The sequence below is a fragment of the Physeter macrocephalus genome, chromosome 16 (genome assembly GCF_002837175.3).
Source record: "Physeter macrocephalus isolate SW-GA chromosome 16, ASM283717v5, whole genome shotgun sequence".
Lineage (NCBI taxonomy): Eukaryota > Metazoa > Chordata > Mammalia > Artiodactyla > Physeteridae > Physeter > Physeter macrocephalus.
In genome coordinates this window covers 98,769,090-98,778,895 of record NC_041229.1, presented here as the reverse complement: position 1 = coordinate 98,778,895, position 9,806 = coordinate 98,769,090, and positions in this window count along the sequence as shown.

Here is a 9,806-nt window from a genome sequence, read left to right as displayed (position 1 = left end):
AAAAAAACAAACAACCCAATCCAAAAATGGGCAGAAGACCTAAATAGACATTTCTCCAAAGAAGACATACAGATGGCCAAGAAGCACATGAAAAGCTGCTCAACATCACTAATTATTAGAGAAATGCAAATCAAAACTACAATGAGGTATCACCTCACACCAGTTAGAATGGGCATCGTCAGAAAATCTACAAACAGCAAATGCTGGAGAGGGTGTGGAGAAAAGGGAACCCTCTTGCACTGTTGGCAGGAACGTAAATTGATACAGCCACTATGAGAACAGTATGGATGTTCCTTAAAAAACTAAAAATAGAATTACCATATGACCCAGCAATCCCACTACTGGGCAAATACCCAGAGAAAACCATAATTCAAAAAGACACATGCACCCCAATGTTCATTGCAGCACTATTTACAATAGCCAGGTCATGGTAGCAACCTAAATGTCCATCGACAGATGAATGGATAAAGAAGATGTGATACATATATACAATGGAATATTACTCAGCCATACAAAGGAACGAAATTGCGTCATTTGTAGATATGTGGATGCACCTAGAGACTGTCATACAGAGTGAAGTTAGAAAGAGAAAAACAAATTTCGTATATTAACACATATATGTGGAATCTAGAAAAATGGTACAGATGAATCAGTTTGCAAGGCAGAAACAGAGACAAAGATATAGAAAACAAATGTATGGACTCCAAGGGGGGAAAGCGGGGCTGGGGGTGTGGGATGAATTGGGAGGTTGGGGTTGACATATATGCACTAATACATATAAAACAGATAACTAATAAGAACCTGCTGTATAGCACAGGGAACTCCACTTCGCTGTACAGTAGAAACTAACACAACATGGTAAAACAACTACACCCCAATTTAAAAAACGAAAGAAGGAAATTGAATATGAAAAAGAATACATATATACATATGTATAATTGAATCACTTTGCTGTACACTAGAAACTAACACAACATTGTAAATCAACTATACTTCAATTACAAAAAAAGAGTGAGACCATATCATGTAGCTATGATATTAAATAGCAGTTAACTGAATCATGGAATAGTTATTCCTTTTCCAGTTTTCCTTTTTAACTCTTGTGATTATGTCAAAATTGAAGTCTCTACTTGGTACTAGTTTGACTTTAAACCTTCCTTAATCTAGTCTCCCTTTTTAAGAACAAGCCTTAACACTTCACAGTAACTAGCTAGCATTTAATAATACTATGTTGCTTTTATTTTTACTTTTTATTATGATCCTGATAAAAAGTATTTTTAAGAAAAAATTATTTAGAATAGTCCAATTTTTAGAAAAATCACAGTACAGGTGATACACAAGGCAAAATGTCACGAAGGAGGTAGACAAATGACTTTAGAAACACTGGTATAGGTAATACATATTTTTGAAAATATTTTCACATTCATTCTTTTATTTGATCTTCACCAAATATTGTAAGATAAGTAAGGTATTATTCCCCCCATTTTACAGATAATCAAAAAATAATAACAAATCTGAGAGGTTGAACTGACTAGCTCTGAGTCTCACTGGAAGACCATAAAATAGCTTAGAGCACAGAACGCAGGCTACTTGAATTGTAATGGAATCCCCCAAACACACTTCTCAACTTCATTTCAGAAAACATGAAAGTTCTTGACCTTTTTTGGCTTTAGGAGTTTTCCTCCTTTGGTGTTCCTGTTTAGTTTTTTCTGATAGGATCTCCCTTGCCCTCAAATATCCCTCCTCTGCCTCAAACCTCTGGAAAACACACACTGGGCTAAATACCCCCTCTTCCAGAAAGCCCAATGAATCTGCTAAGAATTGCCATCCACTGCTAGCAACAGAGATCTGACTCTAACAGTTTAAACTTCTAAGGTTTCTTATGATGCCTTCTGCCTATAGGAGTCAGAGAAGCTTTCCAGAAGAGGTTAAGTTGAAGCCAGGACTAGATTGATAACAAAGAGATTTTTCAGGCTGACAAAGGGATCAGAGAGAACAAATCCCCATGTGTCCTGAATTGTGATGGAATCCCATTTCTTTAAAAAAAAAGGCTCGGACTTCCCTGGTGGGGCAGTGGTTAAGAATCTGCCTGCCAATGCAGGGGACACGGGTTCGAGCCCTGGTCTGGGAAGATCCCACATGCTGCGGAGCAACTAAGCCCGTGTGCCACAACTACTGAGCCTGTGCTCTAGAGCCCAGGAGCCACAACTACTGAGCCCATGTGCCACAACTACTGAAGCCTGCACGCCTAGAGCCCATGCTCCACAAGAGAAGCCACCGCAATGAGAAGCCCATGCACCGCAATGAAGAGTAGCCACCATTAGCCACCAGAGAAACCCTTCGTGCAACAACAAAGACCCAATGCAGCCAAAAATAAATAAATTAATTTATTAAAGAAAAAAAAGGTTAGAAATTGTTCAGACTGATATGGACACTCCATGAAGATCCAGGTGCCAGCATCTTTCTGCCCCAGCATCTTTCATGCATAATTTCTGTTATGCGCCGAATTATCTCCCCACCCCAAAATTGATATGTTGAAACCTTAACCCCCGGTACCTCAGAACATAACTGTATTTGGATACAGGGTCCTTAATACAATCGGACTGATGTCTTTATAAGAAAAGGAAATTTGGACGCACGAAGAGATACCTGGGATGTGCACACACAGAGAAAAGACCATGTGAGGACACAGCAAGAAGGTGGTCACCTTCAAAACAAGGAGAGAGGCCTCTGAAGAAACCAAACCTTCCAACACCTTGATCTTGGACTTCTGGCCTCCGTAACTCTGGAAAAAATTAGTATCTGTTGTCTAAGTTACACAGTCTTTGGTATTTTGTCGAGCACTAATATGGCTTCTATATTCAAAGCTGCCCCTTAGCCTAATATGACTGCTGAAGCTCTAGCCATCACTTTACTGATTGAAGAAGAAAGCTGGAGGAATAGGGGACATTACCAGCTGTCTATCCCCTTTTTGTAGCCTTTTCAATAACAGCCAAGCACAGCCAATGGCCTCTCATTTGCCAGAACTTGGTCACACGGGAGTCATATGACTTGACTAAGCAAGGGAGGCTGGGAAATATGGTTATTAGCGGGGCACATGGCCACCTTGACAATCTTGGGATCCAGTTTTTAAAAAAGAAGGGGAGAATGAACACTGGACAGGCATCCAGTACTCTTGATGCCTAACCAGCGTTCATTCCGTTACTGCCTACTGCCTAGAGCAGAGGATGGCAGAGGACTGATGGTTCACCCATGACCCCAACACGCCCTGCCAACTGGTTGTGTGTGGGCAGCATATAGTAAGTTTAAAGTTTTTAGCCAACATAAAAAATTTTGATACAATCACATTTTTTAAATCCCTATTGCCACTTTCTCTGGGAAGAAGCATTGAATTGGAGCACTCCACCAGTCTTATTCTCAGCATAGTTATAATCATCTGGTGCTGAGTCAGAGATGCCCTTTTAAACAGGACACAGATTCTCCAGTTCTCCCCACCCCATCTCTGTTCTTGGAGTGTCTGTTGCCTTTTTATCATGCCCTGAGCTTTTTCATAATAGTAGAGAAAATGTATTATATTCACATCTCTAGCAAAAGTAAGAAAAGAAAAGAAGGGCTTAGAGATCTACATGTTTCAAGACAAGTAGCCAGTGCCTAGGATAATGCCTGGTGCATGGAAGAAGCTCGGTCAATACTCCTTGAATGAAGGAAGATAATATCTATTTTTTGGATGTGAAGAATGTCCCCATAGGTGTAAGATTAACACCCCCCCACCCCCAAGAAAAAGTGTGTCCATGTAGAAGAATACCTTTTTCACTCATTTAAGGTGTCTGAGTCATCCTTGCAGGTATTTGAGTTTGCAACCCTTGGCCATGGGGAAAATTCTCAACTCTTTAGTATTATCTTACAAGCTTGTGCCACCCTAACTTTCCAGGGAGCACCTCACAGGTCCCACCAAGCACCTACCCTGCGGCCCTAACAAGTGCCCTGGCCTGGCCTGAATAGGTCATACATTTGCACGCCTCTTCCTTTGCTCACATCCTCCCAGCCCCTGGAATGTGCTCCCTCATCGCTTTGTCAGCCTGACAGATCTTTTTGTTATCATTCCAGTCCCAGCCTAAATGCAACCTCTTCTCGGAACTTTTCTGACTCCTACACACAGAATTTATCATTCCTTCCTCTGTGCTCTGGTTTGCCTTTGTTAAAGAAAAATGTTTAAACTACCAGAAACCAAGGAATGAGTGCTGAATGGAACCAAAAAAAAAGGAAGATTAACTTTCAAGCAGGAAGCCCAATCTAGCACAGCCTAGGAAAACTTCAGATCTGACGATATGGGAGGAGAAAAGGGGTCATTTTCCAAAGCCAGAAGACTATGAACTGTCCCTTTCCCAGGTTAGGAAAGAAAAGTCCCTGGGTGTTCCTGAATGGTTGCTGACACCTGGGTTTTTATTTTTTATTTATTTATTTGTTTGTTTGTTTTATTTTTGGCTCCGTGCGAGCTTTCTCTAGTTGTGGTCCCTTTCCCAGGTTAGGAAAGAAAAGTCCCTGGGTGTTCCTGAATGGTTGCTGACACCTGGGTTTTTATTTTTTATTTATTTATTTGTTTGTTTTATTTTTGGCTGCGTGCGAGCTTTCTCTAGTTGTGGCAAGCAGGGGCTACTCTTCATTGCGACGCTCAGGCTTCTCACTGCGGTGGCTTCTCTCGTTGCAGAGCACGGGCTCTAGGTGCGTGGGCTTCAGTAGTTGTGGCACGTGGGCTTCAGTAGCTGTGGCTCGCGGGCTCTAGAGCGCAGGCTCAATAGTTGTGGTGCACGGGCCCAGTTGCCCTATGGCATGTGGGATCTTCCCAGACCAGGGCTAGAACCCATGTCCCCTGCATTGGCAGGTGGATTCTTAACCACTGCTCCTCCAGGGAAGCCCTTACACCTGGGTTTCTAATTAGAACAGATCTGGCTTAGTTGGAGGTGGTCTTCTGGGTACACATGTGGTGCCTGGTTCGGGTTGGGGTTGTGACATCCGGCTGCCTCTGCATGTACGTGAGGTGCCTGAGTCAGGGGGGAATCACCCAGTTAGCAGCCTACCTCAGCAGCAGCCAGGAGACCAAGTCAAGGCTCATGACTTACCTCCATACCAGCACACTCACACACAGCGCTGAAAATGTCATGTTTTTCTCCCGTATTAGAAATTTGTCTTTTTTTTTGGCCACACCTTGTGGCTTGTGGGATCTTAGTTCCCCGACCAGGGATTGAACCCGGGCCCTCGGCAGTGAAAGCACGGAGTCGAGTCCTAACCACTGAACTGCCAGGGAATTCCCTATTTTGTCTTTTTTTTTTTTTTTTAACCTTATGTCCCAGTCACCCAGCCCCTGCCCCAGTGTTCAATACAGAGAGGATATTCAATTATTGCTTATTGCTTGACTTAAATAAGAGAATGCAGCAAAGTACCTACTTAGTGTCTGACACATAATAGATGCTCAGTAAATTATAGCTCCTGTGGGAAGGACACATGAGGCCAAATAACGGGCAGGAATCTTTCTCCCAAGAACAGGGAGGAAAGGATGCCTCTAGCTTAAGCCCAATACAACTGCTACAAATTACGAGGCTGCATCTTTCTGTAAGGAGCTGAGCTGCATGCACGTGTGAGCCATTTTCCACAGAGAGAGCAATCTGGAAACCCCCAGCACTGCTCCTTGGGACAAGCTCTACGCAGCTGTGTGTGGTGAATGGGAGCAGAAAGCAGAATCTCATTTATACCTAGATTTTACTGGTGCCTTCATTTCGTGAGGAAGGTCACGTAGCTGGGAAATTTTAGCGTCAGGATATAGCTAAAGCCAGTGGGATTCAGACCGCAGGTTCTTTCCATAGTTCTGGGCAACCCTGTCGTCACTCTGTACCCTGACTCTCTGCTCCTTGAAAGCCTCTGTTACCACTGAGTTCCCTTTAATGCCATTTAAATCAGTTTAAGTATGCAGGCTTTGTATCCCTGGCTAGACTGTAAATTCCCTGAGGGCAGGAAGTGTGCCTTTCAGAGCTGGGGTTTGGAATTAGGGGTCCATGAAAGCTGGTGGGAGAGTTACAGAATGGACCTATCCCAACACCAGCAGGGCTGCTCCCAGCGGCAGACCCTGGAGACCTGGGCTTCTGCAAGAAATCCGGAGGCAAATTCACAGTTTTTATTCTCTCTGAGAAAACCCCATCAGCTTCCTTCTCAGCCCAACCACTCTGATAGCTATCTGCCCAACGATTCTGTAGAGTCAGATCTGACCAGGAGCTTCTTGTAAGCAGCTGCAGGGGGAGGTTGAAACAGGAAAAAAACAAAAAACAAAAAAAAAAACGAAAAAAAGACTGGCAAGGTAAGGGAACAAGAGTGTCAACGAACCATGTACCGTCTGCACCAACCCCTTCTCTAGCCCTCTCCCCCAGAGGGCTTATCTCCTGCAGGGAGAGGTCTCCGCCTGAGACTTGGGGCATGTGAGCCACACTTGAGGAGAGCTTCTTCTCTCTCCACCAGGATGGGTTCAGGCAGATTCAGGGCAGGGCAAGGGCCATGAGTCACCGGTGATGAAGAAAGAGCCAGGCAATGTGAGAGGGTGGGGCAGGCCCCTCTCCTGTGTCAGTGCCCACAGCCTCCCTTCCTGTCTTTGGCCACGGATATCAAAGGCGTTTCCTGGGCAGGTCAGGGTCTCTCGACCTTGACACTATGAACACCTGGGGCTGGATAATTCTTTGTTGTGGCAGTCGTCCTGTGTGTTGTAGAACGTTTCTCAGCATCCCTGGCCTCTACCCTAAGATGCCAGTAGCATCCCCACCTCACCCAGTGTGACAACCAAAGATGTCTCCAGATGTTTCCAAACGTCCCCAGTGGTTAGGAAGGAACGAGCCTGGTTTGGACCAGTAGCCTTAGAGGGCTTCCTGCCTCTCCTTCCCTTCCTTCTACAGAAGGTTGGGCTGGGGTCTCAGTCCGCCCTATCTCCTCCCCGGTGGCTGCCTCTTCCCAGCAATTCCTGAATATTATCCCCTTATCTCGTCAAAGGACTTACGGCTGCCTCTTTCAGGATTGCGGATGAAAAGGAGTAAGTAATGATCATGGAGAAGTAATCAAGTTCCCTGAGCCTAAAGAGGGAAGGAAGAACCAGGACAGGACCCAGGAGTCCCCATCCTATGGTAACCAAAAGTCCTGATGGACTGAGGCAGCGTGGTCCAACAGAAACCCAATGCGAGCCACAGATACGGGCCACATATGTCATTGAAATTTTCTAGTAGTTAGTTACATTTTTTTAAGTAAAAGAAACAGGTAAAATTAATTTCAAAAATACGTTTTACTTAACCCAATATGTCAAAAATATAGTCACTTGAGCACGTAATCAATATTTTTAAATTAGTAATGAGCTGTATTCCATTCTTTTTTTTTTTTTTTTTTTTTTTTTCGGTAGTCTCTTTCTTTCTTTCTTTCTTTCTTTCTTTCTTTCTTTCTTTCTTTCTTTTTTTTCGGTATGCGGGCCTCTCACTGTTGTGGCCTCTCCCATTGCAGAGCACAGGCTCAGGCTCCGGACGCTCGGGCTCAGCGGCCATGGCTCACGGGCCCAGCCGCTCCGCGGCACGTGGGATCTTCCCGGACCGGGGCGCGAACCCGCGTCCCCCGCATCGGCAGGCGGACTCTCAACCGCTGCGCCACCGGGGAAGCCCCCATTCTTTTTTTCATAGTAAGTCTTCGACATCTGAAGTGTATCTTTCTCTTACGACACATCTCAGTTGGGACCAGCCACCTTTCAGAGCTCAATAACCACATTGGCTAGCGGCTACCATCCTGGCTGTGGCAGGCCTGAGTCTTCTTACAGTGGGTGAGGTTCACCCCTGCCCTTCTCCCAGCACCAGGGCGCTTCCAGAGGCCAAGATCTTAGGAACACAGTGAGGCACTCTAATCTCCAAGTAGATATTTGTAACTCAGGCAACAAGATGCCCATTTCAAGGGGCCCCTGCCCCACCCGAAACAATGCCCACTCCTGGACCCATAAACAAAGCAGCCTGCAGGTTGTCTGTCAGGTCCTCTTCAGAGACTTGGACCTCCAACACCCCACACCACACCCCATGTCGGAAGAATGTTGTAAATCCTCAGGGTGTATATTAGCCTAACCCCACCCTACACATAGACTTTCCCCCAGCAGTCAGGTACTTCCACCCAGGCTTTACACACCCTGCTTCCTTCCCTGGTGTTCAGTGTGCTGACTGCTTGCCTAATGCAGGACCGCAGACCCATGGGGCCCTCACACCCTGCCCTGTGTGTCATGAACAGTTCACCAGCCCTTCACCCACATCTGCTTCCTGGTAGACAGAGATCATGCTCCGCTGAGCCGAGAGCCTCTGTTCGATTGATAAATTCCCAAGCCTGATGGACACATTCCTAGTTAAGGTACCAGACCTAGGATTGGGGCCCCTGATGGAGACTTATAACCTCTCATTATGGGTGGGATCCTCCCCTGTCCTTGTTCTGCCAGGATGTACATCCTGAAATCCACTCGTCCCAGCTCAAACAAAGATCTTGCAGGGGCTTGGACAGGAAAAGATGGAAAAATGCTGAGGCTAAGACCAGCTGAGGGGAAGAAATTCCAAAATTTTCCAAACATTTTTTCACTGGATATGTTCCCAGATGATCATTCAGCAGCTTTAAAGTTTGTTTGTTTAATCTTTATACTCCTAGTACATGAGACCTGGCCTATAGTAAGATCTCAATTAATACATGTATGAATTTGTTGTAGGTGGCAAATACAGCCCACACTCTGGGAGGGAAGTGGGGGGCGTCTCTGAGAGGTCTCCAAGTTTGAAGCTTAGGAAGGAATGAGCCCTTATCTGCACAGTTTTCCAGTGTCCTGACCCTTTATCCACAGAGGATTGGGTGGACAGCTAGATTTATGACTCCTGAGGTCAGTTCCAGCATCCTATCTGTGCCAAGCCTGTGCTCCAGACTCACCTCCCTGCGTGGTCATTCAAGCCCCATCCTCAACTGTAAAGACCCTTATCCAGTCCCCTTCCCCTGGGGGCCACTGTTCAAGTTCCACTCACTTTTCTGGTTTTTAGGAGCCTCTTCAGTTCTGGCTCTTGGGGATTTCTTTTCCGTCGATTTGAGCTCAATCACATCTTTCAAATTATTTTGTTAGTAGGGTTTTCTTTTTCTGCATTTCTATGTTTGAGATAGAAAGGTCTTCCAATTTCCTCCGTTAAAGTAACTGCGTTAGACCCAAGATGGAGTCGTGCTAAGCCCCATGTCAGCAAACAAAAACTGAGCTAAATTTCTCTGCTCTGACAGAAGAGGAAGCCCTAGGTCAACCCATCACTGCTTACCTGCTCAGCCCAAGTTACCTGACCAAGATCCAAGACTTCCCTTTTCTCCATATGAGGAAAGCAACCCTGCTTTACCCAATCAGCAAATGCCCAGTTTCACTTCCTTGTTCCTGCTCACGTGGGTCTGTAAAAATCTCTCGCCTTGTACAGCTCTTCAGAGCTCCTTTCTATCGGCTATATTGGATGCTGTCTGACTCATGAATCGCTGAATAAAAGCCTTCTAGATCACTAAATTGCCTGTGGAAAATTTTCTTTTAACACAGCTAAGTCTCCCATACTGACTGAAAATGCCAGGCTGATGTACTAATGCAAATCTGATCATCTAAATTTCGGACTGAAAACCCTTCATTGATTCCCATTTCCTTCAGCGTAGAGTCCAAAGAGCATACATAGCAAGGCCTCTCATGATCTGACCTGGGGTGATTTCCTGGGCTGCTTCTCAGGCAACCCCATCCTCACACCCTTCAGGCC